General features: G+C 40.9%; 1 long non-coding RNA gene across 1 annotated transcript in view; it reads left to right on the plus strand.

Moving 5' to 3' along the window:
• Window positions 1–12,425, plus strand: part of LOC122465799 — a 57,874-nt gene that overhangs the window by 16,882 nt on the left and 28,567 nt on the right. The window contains exon 3 of the long non-coding RNA XR_006290856.1: window positions 8,315–9,396. This is a non-coding gene — a long non-coding RNA (uncharacterized LOC122465799). The remainder of the gene's footprint in view (window positions 1–8,314; window positions 9,397–12,425) is intronic.

The following is a 12,425-nucleotide window of genomic DNA, read 5'->3' on the forward strand; positions in this document are numbered from 1 at the left end:
TCTGCCCCAAAGGAGCTTGGTGCCAGCCAGCGACACCCCCTGGAGCCGGGCTCTGCCCATGGAGTCTGGTTGCCATGAGATGCTCGGCGAGGTGCTCCCTGGAGTACTCATTGCCCTTGGGCACTTGCCTCTCAGCAGCCCGGTCACAGCACTCACTGCACAGGGACCTGCCATTACAACTGGGTCACTCGCCTCACACTCCCTGTGTGCACTCCCCTTAGCTGCCCTGCGGTGTCACAGCCCAAGCTCTGAGCTTGGCCAAGTGAGCCTGGTGCCCAGCCCAGGCACTGGGAGTAGGTGGCTGCTGGCAGGGTGGACTCACTCCCGCCAGCTCGGGAAATCACGGTCATGAGAACAGAGAGAACCCAGGGTTACCATATTTCAAGTTCCCAAACACAGGACACTGCTGGGGGGAAGAGGAGTATTTGGGGGTTGTTGGAGGGGTGTCTGCGTACTGGGAGGGATATTTGGGGAATACTGGGGGGGTATCTGTGGCAGGGGTACCCACTGGGCTGCCAGTGCTGGGGGTGGGGGATGGGCCAGCTTAATGGGGAAGCCTCAGCTGTTGCTGAGGGGACACTGCATATAGGGCTTCTGCTTCTCCCCCCTGCCCATTTCCCTATCCCCTTCTCTTCCCCATCCCATCCACTGCCCTCCCTCTCCCACCCCTGCGTGCTATGGGGCCTATTTGTAGAGGAAGATACTATTCAGTGTGAGTAAAGGCACCAGAATTTGGCTCCAAATAATATTTTTGAAGTGCTAAACAATGGACGGTGGTGTTAAAGCCAGCCAGTGTGGGGGTGGGACTAGAGCTCAAGAGACCTTCTCTTTGTTGTAACGTTCATTAAAAGTGGTTTTGTTTTTTAAGTGTTTAATTTAGCATATGGCTCAATGGGGGGGAAATCCCTCTTGCTATGTCACAAAAGCAAAATATGTAGAGGGAGAGTTAAATCCTCTAAACAAATAGCAATGGGTGGGGGAAATTGCACATGAACTCTCAGAACACCTGTTTAATTCCCTCCTCCCCCATCTAGTAATTCACATACAGAATGGACTACCCAAGGCCCTGATCCTAAACCCCACACCATGCAGACAAACCTCTGAACCTGCGTAGAGCTCCGCTGGCTACAGTGTGGCACCTGAATGTGAGGAATCTGCCTGTGTCCATGATGTCTCAGGTTCGGCATCCAAGGTGGCAATGGAAGGTGTAACTGAGAGCTATCTTTATCACTTTGGATACCTCCCAGCACTATTAATCAGTTCAACAGGAAGTCAGCCAGTCATCACAAAAACCTATAGGAAGCATACCCTTTTTATAAAAGTATTAGACAAGTACAGGGAAGAAAATATATTATTGGGTGCAAATGACCAGTGGATTGACAGGTGTATTATACTGTAGCTGGGTTGCATGGATCCTCCCATCCCAGAACATTGTCATGCTCTCATAACCCCCAATCATAGAACTAAAAGCAATTCTCTAAACACATCTAACCAATATTGTAGCCTTCTGGTTTCATTCCTAATGCAGATGTCATTTATCACCAGGAATATTGCCTCTGGGAGATTATGAATGAATGAAAATGCCAGCACAAATTCAATCATGGCTCTTCTTGAACCTATCTCTTCTGAATCATATTTCTTGATGAATCTTTCAATCAATTAGCTGGCAGTTTATTTTGTCCACATTTTTCACAGACTCTACTGAGTTTATAGCTCATTGCCTAGATGAAACACATCTGTCAGCAAAGCCTAACCAAATCACCCTAATTCAAAGCTACTGTAGGTATCTGGTATTCAGTAACTATTTAACTTCAGTTCTCCACCTTTGCTGGGAGGTGAAAGGGAGGAGAGCAGAGCATCAGGAACTGTCCCTGGATGCCTTGGGCAGGCACTGGTCATGAGGCTGGTTAGATGCTTTCACTGACACAGATCCTGTCCTTGATTGCCTGTTTTTTTATCCTCCCTTTAACTCCTCTGCCCCGAGTCGGTGCATGGTGCCGACAAAGTGGAAGGAAAGCCCCTGGGGTTTGGACAAAGGTTTGAGAGGGACTGGAGGAGGAAATAAAAGTAGCAAGACTTTGAGAGATTCTGGTGCTCCTTAGTCTTGCACCTTATGGTGTTTACACTTTTGCAAAGTGGGTGCAAAACACTGCTAAATCAGGAGAAGAGTGTTTTACACTAACTTTGCATGATGGTTAGACAGGTGAGCACAGGTGATCACTTACAAACTTTCTGTGGAATGTTTGTCATTTGGTTTCTAATAAAGACATCAGGTTTAATTTTTTCCACCATGAGCTTGGGAGGATAAGAGAGCTCTGTGTGGGACGAGGGAGGCTGCCGCTCCCTGTTCCTGAGCCACTGGGTCCCAGTACAGGTAACAGATACACAGGAGCAGCTCTAATTTATGGGTCTTGGAGACCTTACATCAGCAGAGGATCAGATGTAGTGAAGCTTTGCCCTGCCATGTCCTGTATGGTCTCTGCCCCACTCTGGGAATACCTCATCAGGCTTGATAACTTAAGGATATCAGGATTCCAGCCTGTTTAGTTTACAGTCTCCAGAAGTATGCTGGCAATGATGACTTAAGTATTGTAGACTGTTAACCGCTGAGTAGTGGTTATGATTGCAATTCAGCAAAGTGACAACACTTTCTGAGCTTTTGCTCAGGCCATGTCTTAACTCAAGTTAATTCTACAATGATCTAGACTGGACTTCCTTCTCCTGAGGCAGACTAACTTTCAGTAAGAGCTGTGTCTACATTACAGCCTATGGCGGCATAACTTATGTCGCTCAGGGGTGTGAATAAACCACCCCCGGAGCAACATAAGTTACATTGACATAGGCGCCGAGGTGGACAGCGATATGTTGGCGGGAAAGCTTCTCCCGCCAACACAACTACTGCTGCTCACGGAGGTGGTTTTATTATGCCGACAGGAGGTCTCTTCACCCGACATGCTGCAGCGCTGTATGTGTAGACATGACCTGCAAAATAATGCTCAAATTGCTGGGTCCATGCTGATGTGTCACTCACTTGTATGTGGCACTCAGACTTCTCGGGGCGTATCCCGTAGTTTGTTGTGCTTCAGTTAGAGGAGCCACTCTATGAATTCTTTCCCAGTGAACTCTGTGAGAGCTTGTCTCTTCTTATGGGGTACGTGGGTGGGGAAACAGTGGGAAGGCACTGGGGGACAACCGGTACTTGAATGGCGCAAGCCTGCATCCACGCTACAGAGTTGTTGCGGAAGCAGCCCTTGAGTTGTGATGATTCATTCTTTAGCCTACACCCTCTCTTGGCCCGACGAGCTTAAGTTAGAAGCACCACCACACTCCACGGGTTTTTGTGTGTGGATGGGACTCAAATTAGGGACAGCACCCGAGTTATAACTCAAATTAGCTTTGCCGTGAAGATAAGTCCTCAAGGTGTATTATTGTTATACAGTCTATTTTGCTGTCATTTCTATGTCTAGTGGCTGGTAATTAGTTGCAGTCTGGTTAACTTTGTGAGCAATACATGCAGCATGTATGTATTCTAATTAGCCTGGCTTCCTGTTTCTCCTTGCAGCTTGTACTGCTACTTCTTTCTCATTGTAGCATTTCTAAAGATGGTCTGTAAAGCAGTTCAAGTAGGCATAGGTGGAAGGAGCAATTAATTAGTTTCAAAATCTTTAGACAGTGGGGGAATTGAATTTCAATTAAGGATGGGTGCTTGTTAAAATACAGTATCTGACACATCCAAGTATATGAATGTTCCCATGTAATTCAGGTCTATTTGCAGTTGCATCATCCCAAAGTACTGCTTCAAAAGGCAGCACTTCAAGTAGCAACATGAAAATATCAGCCAAGATGCCTCAGTGCTCTGAAACTTTCATTTTCACAATGGTTTTAGCAAGAAATTTTTCATTCAAAATGCTGGCAATCATCACTTTACAGAGAGGTCAGAGAACAATTCTCAGAGTACTGATGTGCCTACTTGGGGTGCAGAAACAGGCCACCCACAACAATCGATGTTCTCTTACGGTGAGCTAAATTTATAAGAGATTTGAATAATTTGTACCAGATACGTAATCTGTAAAACAAAAGCTCCAAAAGAGTGCAGAATCTGTTCTTGTTTAGAAAGGCACTTGGAGTCCTGGACCTTGATCGAAATGCAAAATGTCTTTTTTGAGTGCATGTGGTGCTACGAGTGAAAGCTGACTGTGCACATTTGTGCAGTAAACATTACTCTTTTTTTTTTAAATTTCAAGATTAAGAACCATGGCAAATTTCTGCACATAAATCTCAATGCAGCAAAGTACCATGTGTGAGTTTTGCATGTACTAATGTGCTTTATTTAACAGGGATAGACTTAAATACATGCTTTGTGCTGTCCTGAACTAGGGTCTAAGAGCCTGACCTAAGTCCCAGTGAAGTCAATAGAATGACTCTCAGCAGTTTGAGTAGGGTCCCTGTGGGTGTTCACTTTAAGATATGTGTGCACCTGTGCACTCTTGATTGGAGATTTTCGTCAGAGGCCTTTTCAGGTCTGCGACAGCACCCTAGGTATCTTTGTGCTCTGAGATGAGGGTATAAAAGTGGGGGACCTGCTGCCACTTCAGTTCCTTCTCCTACCCTAACCTCTCAGCGCTTCACTTCAAGACCTGCCTACTATATGACTCTCTGGTAAAGAACAAGATTTGCTTCTCTCCCCCCTCACCCTAGGGTACAAACAGTATAGCTTAATAGTAGAAAACCTACTGCAAGGAAAACTTACCTGCATAACTAGAAACATTTCCAGGCTCAGTGCAGCTACTGATCTATATCTCCTCTTGAGTTGTGTCTGACACGCATTGCCAATTACCTGTTAAATTTAAAAACCATAAGATTATCACAGAGATCAATCAAGGTTCACCTGGCTACCATCACAGCTTTTCAAAAGCCCCTTATCCAATTGAAGGCTTCAGTCTTTGCTCACCCAACCATTGAGGCTTATTAAAGCATGTTCAAACATCTTTTCTTTCTGTCAAGGAACTTACTCTACCATGGGACTTCAACTATCATTCTTAATGGGCTGTGGAAACCCCCATTTGAACCCCTGGGGTACTGTTCCCTCTTTTATTTGTTCCCCAAGACATCATTCCTCATACCATCATCTCAGCCAGGAGGGTGGGGGCTTGAAAAGCCCTGATGGTGCATCTATTGTCCACAGTCTTCTATCATGACAAAGTAATGCTACGTTCACACCCTTGCTTCCTACCTAAAGTTTTTTTCAGAGTTCCATATTAATCAGGACCTACCTGTGTGTGTGTGCGTGTGTGTGTGAATCTCAAGCCTCATTCTCTGAGAGAACTGAGCCTCCATAAAATGGATGCAAGAAGGACTCTACATTTTACCTAAATGTAGGTAATTTCAGAACTTCCATTCGGTATTTCATCTTGATCACAGAACAAATGAACAGTCATTCAATTTCTTCCCAGCTGAGTTTCAGGATGCATTTTAACCTGCTATGAAGCTTTAGGGCCTCTTCCCCCACTAAGGCCAATTGCCCCTTCCACCAGGGCTCAATCTACCTATGTGGCCTTACTACAAAACATATCTGTCTCAGACATCTGCAGACTTGCCACCTGTCTAATTAGTCTACACATTTTCTCTGCACTATGTTATTGTGCCTGCTTTTGGTGACACTGTTCTGTTGTCCGTACTGAATCTGCCTGCTTGGCACCCTCCTCTGTAATTGGGGTATTGCTCAGAAATCTCCTGAAGTGAGCACCCATAGGGACACTACTCAATGAAGGAGAGGTTACTTACCTTGTAGAGTAACTGGAGTTCTTTGAGATGTATGAAAAATAGTAACAATGAAGAAGTGGTAGTTCAGGCTGCCTGGTGCCAGGTCCCTCTCATGTGCTTTAGCAGCTCATATGAGTTTTAGATAACCTTTTGTAATCCATTGGACCTACTTTGCAATTCAGTGAAAAATAAGTGTATGCTGTAGTATCCACATTAACATTTATCACAATGCTGATTCTCATGCTCTGTAATCAACCCTAAAGTACTGATTGGAAAAAGCATGCTTTTCAAAAATTACATCCAGCTGCTAAAACTCTTTGAACCATCTGCTGGTAGGTGAGAGAGGTTATCTGGGTAGCAGGAGTGAATTGTCAAAGAAGTATGGGCATCATTCGCATTGTTAAAAGTTAAAGTTGTGTGAGTTGGATATCAATTCTTGAGACAGGCAAATCAAGCTGTAATCAGGAAAGACTCTAATGAGCTTCCACTGAGTGACTTTAAAATGCTGTCAGTGTCCTCTATTTTATCTTTGTATGTATCAAGGGGTCTTTTCTGAATGGGATATGAGTGTCCTACAGTAAAATGCAAACAGAAGTATGGTAGTTTATGCTTTTAAAACACTGAAGATTGTTATAGTTGTGTTACTTATTGGTGGAGAATGTGTTATGGGCACAATAAATGAAAGTTCAGAGGAAAATAGATGTGCACAATGTATGATGAATCTGTGTGTAGATTAGACGGGAAGGATGTACAGTAGTACAGTGGCTGCAATTGTATTAGAACTACAATTGGATTTTTGTTTCTTTCCCTAAATCAACATTCAAAAAACTAGGTTCACGCTATAATTCATAAGCATTGATGCTCCACTAGGAGACTGATTCTTTTTCTTATAAATTCTCCTAAATTTTAAACTTTGTGACTTTACCTTCCCTCTATACCTACCTCTTACAGGCTACTTAAGTAGCCCTCATCAGCACAAAGGCAACATCCTACAGAGTTTGGCAAATAGTGGAGTCAGTGGTCAAACCAGAACCCCTTAAAATCTTGCGTGTTCAGTTAAAATGGGACCTGATTCCAAACCATTTGCAATACCAAAGCCCCAACCAATGAAGTTTTTCAAAACACAAAACCCACACACATTCTTGTCCATTTGTATTTCCCTGGCTTTCTCTTTTATAAATGATGACACAAAGCTGTAGCACAATATGACACTCAGCCCCTTACTAGCACATGTGATCTCAAGAGATTTCAAGCTTTTCATGGTTTCTGCTGTGTCAGATACCATGAGAAGGGAACTTCTTGCTCTATTTTAGCACTTTGCTTGGAAAGAATCTGGCAGAGCAGTGAGATGATAATCTCACAAGAAGAATAATACCACAAAAAAGTTACCTAAACTTTTTCAGACCTGCCAAAGTGTTTGTTTTGAGTTTTTTATTTTGTCAAAATTCAATTGCTCATCTCTAGTAAAGATGTCATTTATAACACACCATAGTTTCAGAATATCACAACTCATTTGTTGCCAACCTCAGCAGTTGTTTTGATAATCTTCTCTCTGTTATTTACACAGAGGCATGAAGATCTTTCCTAACCTAAAAAGGCAGGGAATCAACCATGTTTGGATGATGCCATCATAGTAGAAGTTTCTGATTTGGCACCTATATGCCTTTTGTGTTCTACGTTACACAAAGTTTCAGTGACTATGTTGCTCTGATTTTTTGAAGTGGCACAAAATGGCTTCTTGAGGTGATTTGATTTGAGTTGTGTGGTGTTTTTGTCTGGCAGGTTTATATTTCCCTTCCCGCCTCCGTGCATTTCTGTCCCCTGTAGCGGTATGTTTTTTGTTTTGTCTGCTGTGTCCCTGAGGATCTATTCTAGCTGGGAACCAAAACATTTTCCTTCTTGAAATGGGACATCAGTTAACTAATCCTTTGATGCTGTGTCTGCTTCTGATTGTGTCAGCCACATACTATGCCATCTAGCCAAGCATATTAGTCAAGGTTGTTCTTGTTATTTTTAGAGACTTTAAGTCTGCATCAAAGTAGTAGTTCATGGATATTAATGAAAAACTTGGGCAAACACAGGACCTTTTTAAATGTTCCAAGATCTTTTTTGTAAAGATTTTGCTACAGAAAGGAAGAAATGAGGAAGGGAAGAAAGATTCCAAGATTTTCACTTTGTGACCTTTTTATTTTTTTTGTCAGTATAGATTACGCCTCAAAATATAACTTCTTGTAGAGACTACACATGGTGGGTTTTGGAGCCAGATAAAGTGACTCAGCAGTAACCTTATAAGAACTTGCACTATGTGAGAACTTTGTGCAACAAAGGATTCTCCTTTCCCAGTTTAGCCACTCAATGTTTTGGGGCACCAAAATGTTTTGGGGCACCTAGTTATTTAAGGACAGGTTGTGTTGTATTATGATTTTTTTCCATTTCCAAATAAGGAGTGTGGCTTTCTGGCCTGTTTTTACAGCTGCATTTTTGATGAATAGCCACAAGAAATCTAGCAATCATTCTTATCTTAAATATCTCTTTCCCTTTTCTTCCTCAGATAATATGGTTCTTATGGTGAAGACAAATGGAGAATGAAAGAATGCTAAATTTCAAACTCATTCAGAGACTGTGGCTTTGCAGTTTTGTCAATGCACTGAAAACTATGGAATATTGACATTCTCTTGTGAGATATATACCAGCTCTCCTCTGCTTTACCCATCACACCATTCTGTCCTGACCTTTGACCTTCACAATCCGTTTCCTGAATGCTTACTTGTCTTCAGCCAACATGGATCTCCTGCATCTGTTTTCAGCTGCTTTTAAACCCCAGAATGTATTGCTTTTGTCAATAACAGCAGGAATAATGTTGACTCAAAGGGACACATTCATTGCTGGCATAATTCCACTAACTCCCAGCAGAGAATTTAAACCAAAGTTTAAAGGAAACTTACTGAGGCCAGCAGGGCTGGTAGCTTTTGGCAGAAGTAGTCCCGCATGTCCTGAGCATGTTAGCAGCCAGAGGATGAGGCAGGATACACTGCTAGATAACCCAGACTTCATTTTCTTTTAATCTGCCTTGACAAGGCCTTCTGTACAGTATAAATCCTAAGGTCTGTATGACATCAGCTTTTTAAAGCATGGAGAGTTTGTATTAGCAACTAATTTTATTTTTATTACATAAAAACACAAAACCCAGCAGCAACCAGATCCTCTTATTGGATGCAGTCCCAATTTCTGCTTTTCAAGATGGAGGATGACCTTTGATCTCTGCAGCCTCAGCCACATTCTTTCCTAACAGCAGCAGCTGTTCCACACATTGTATAATATTTATGTTAGAGAGAAAGAATGTGGAGGTCACTCATGGGTATTTTTTTTCTCCATGAAAACTGCTTTTCTTTTTCCTCCATTGTGCAGGAAAATACCACCCAATATTTTACCTTTCTTGAACCCACTGAAAACTGGAATCTTCACCAGTTGTTTGACTCTATTTACTAAGCTCGTTTTTTGTGATAGTCACTCTTAGATGATGTGACTGTCAATACATAACCCAGATTACCAACTTTTGTGACCTGGAGGTTTAAAAGCAGCAGGAGCAAAAGGAACATAATTAAAGGACCCCTACAGCATCAGTCCTACCAGGTAAGAGAAGAGTGAAACTTGCCAAATGTGTTAGTGTTTAACAAGCTCTACAAACATTTTGGTTCTGTTTCAGTATTTTCTTTTCTAAGTAGAAAAACTTGTCGCAGCTGTCCTTATGATGAGTGTTTCTAGGAGGTGTATATACCTTTTTCTTCCGGGGGGGGGCTTATCAGCACTGGCTACGGAAACTTTTAAATAAGCAACCAAGCAGGTCCATCAGGGAATAAGGTACTGTATTGGTTTCTGTAAAGTACAAAGAATAACTGGTCTTTCAAAAAGGAAGTTTAGGTTAAGATTTGGAAATGATAAAGTGAAGCAACTTGGTGAATTAATTTACCTAGTTCGGCGATCCATGCAGAAGTGTTCCCTTTAGGGAAGCTAAAGAGACTTGGAGAGCTTAGTAATGAGGAGGGGCAAAAAGGCCTGGGTAGTTCTTAGCTGGCCAAATGTTGCCTATTTCCCTCTGGGAATTTAAAGCCCTATCCAGTGTCCAGTGAAATCAATGGAGGACTTTCAGTTGTCTTTAATAGGGTCATTAGTCAAATGGTCACTGTAGAAGTGAAGAGAAACTATAATGAAAACCACCTCTTCCAAAGCAATTTTAAGCACTTAGAAAGAGAGAAAGAAGAGAAGGGCTTAAACCCCAAAGGAGCTCTTAGCTGGGGATTTTTTCTTTAGAAGATGTTAGAGAGAAGGGTGCCTATCACACATGTATTTTGAAATTAACTATAAACTTTTTCCTGTTTTCATATCTTGTTGACTTGATGGGAAGACCTAGACCACAATATATTACCTATCACTTAATAATCTCATTCATTCTTGCAGTATTGGAAGCAAATTATTGTATGAATTATTATTTCCAAGAAAACAACTACAGCAATAATTCAGAAATCCCCTATTATTCTCAAAGGTGCCCTTACACCACAGTTTCTTAGCAAAGGTGATTTCATGTTCCCGTTCACGCTTCAGCTCAGGGTTTCAAGTTCCTATTTGATAAACAAAACAGTGTGATTTGAATATTTTCTCTTTTTTTTTTTCAAAGTGATGCTGATAACCATTCATACAAATAAACTAGACGAATGTAGGATGCCTCAGTGCCATTTGAACAAGGTTACCTTTCAGAGCACGCTAGCTTCTAATTTTAAAAGTATTCACCATGACATGCAAAGCAATGAAAAGAGATAAAGATTTGAGAATTTAACACACTTATTCAAAGTACAGTATAAATGAATGATGGGGTCTCAATCTCAGTTGAGGCTACCAAGTCCCACCATATTATAAATAATATATATAAGTAATAAGTCCAAACACAAAATTATACTTACAAATTATGGCTTCTTCAAATTTTCAGAAGTATTAAATCATATTTTAAAATGTTTTTAGCTCTATGGGATGATTGTGAACTTTAAGTACTAGATGTTTGCTATGCAAGCTGTGATGATCATTTGTGATTGGATAGTAAGCAATGGGGTATTGAATATTTGTGCCAGAAGTGCTTCATGGATGTGAATTTAAAATTTCTGCAAATACATGAGTCACTTTGAAATTCACTTTTCATGAATGTTCATATTCATAAAACTTGATAGGATTAATGTTCACAGAAACTAAACCTAGATAGATTAAAGGGAACATATTTATTTTTAGACTGCCCTTATGTGTGTTTTTGAATGTATTGCTAAGGAGAATGGGGTTCTAATCTCTGATGAGATTGTTCGTTGCCACAGCAATAATAATAGTTGGAGTAAATATTTTTGGACATTTTAAAGAAGTATTTACCCATCTCTAATTATACTTACTACATTATTTATTTGTTTCCAAGACATCTTCTTTGGGAATATAGTGATTGTCAAGATTTAGTTATACATTTGCTTTCTGTGAATTAAAACACCATAAAGCATGAGTTAAAGCCTATATTTAAGCTTTGATTGCACAATGTACTTGGTGCTTCTCATAAGTAAGATGTTACTAAACCAATCAGTGAAACAGGACTTGCAAAGACCTTTACTCTGATTGCCACTGTTGTTGTTCTTGGCTGTAGGATTTTTAGGCCAAAAGCTCTGTAACTAGTGATTCTCTGATTCTTCAGATCCTGGTGCTCGCTGTTTGATAAACACCAGTTTTTCACTAATAAATAAACAATTCCAGGCACCTCAGTGGGTGATGTGACATTCTCAGTTGTGTATTAAATTTGTACTCAGTGATCCAACATTTGGATTTTATATCCAAAGTACAGTGATTTGGCTGTTTATATATTGGATGCCAACGTAAGTGGATAGTGTCACTTTAGGGATTTGGATTTAATCTAACATAGGAAGTGTCGAAGTAACACTAAAATAGTCATAGCAAGAAGTTGGTGTGTCATTAATTGTTGCTCTAGGTAGCTGCCCAGTGCAAAACTGATTCTCAAGAATTCAATACATATTACAAATCTTGTAGCTGGAGGCTAGGTCGGGAAAAAGGAAGGTGAATAGTAACATAGGTAGTTGCATTGTTCAGAGTTAAAATCTAAATTGTGCTTTGTTCTGACATATGCACAAAAGTTGGTGACTGCTTTTTGACAACAGTTGGCTGCTCTTTATGTTGCAAAGCATATGCTATTTTTTCTTGCTGAAGCAGTGCTATGAGTTGATGCCTCTTCAATAGCATGATAAGGCCATGCTCACAGTAGCCAAATACTTTATAAATGAATCTAATTGTTCTCAAGATGCTACTGCATGCTTTTAGGCATGGTGGTAACTGGGAGGGCTTAGCACAAAATTTGACCTTTCTAAACAATACATAGGATTTAGTATTGCCAGCTCTCATGATCTTATAACGAGTCTAGGATACTTGATGTTCTAGTTAAAACCCCAGTGCCTGGACACAGTTGATTACAAGAAAATGTCAGCTTTCATTTTCTAAGAAAGTAAGTTTCTACCGCTGGTGGTTGTGGAGAAAATCCTGAATGAAGTTCATTTTAAGAGCTGGCCAAAAAATTTCCAACAAAACTTTTTGAGTGGAAAACTGTTTTTTTGACTGACTTCAGGAAA

This window comes from Chelonia mydas, chromosome 5 (assembly GCF_015237465.2).
Source record: "Chelonia mydas isolate rCheMyd1 chromosome 5, rCheMyd1.pri.v2, whole genome shotgun sequence".
Lineage (NCBI taxonomy): Eukaryota > Metazoa > Chordata > Testudines > Cheloniidae > Chelonia > Chelonia mydas.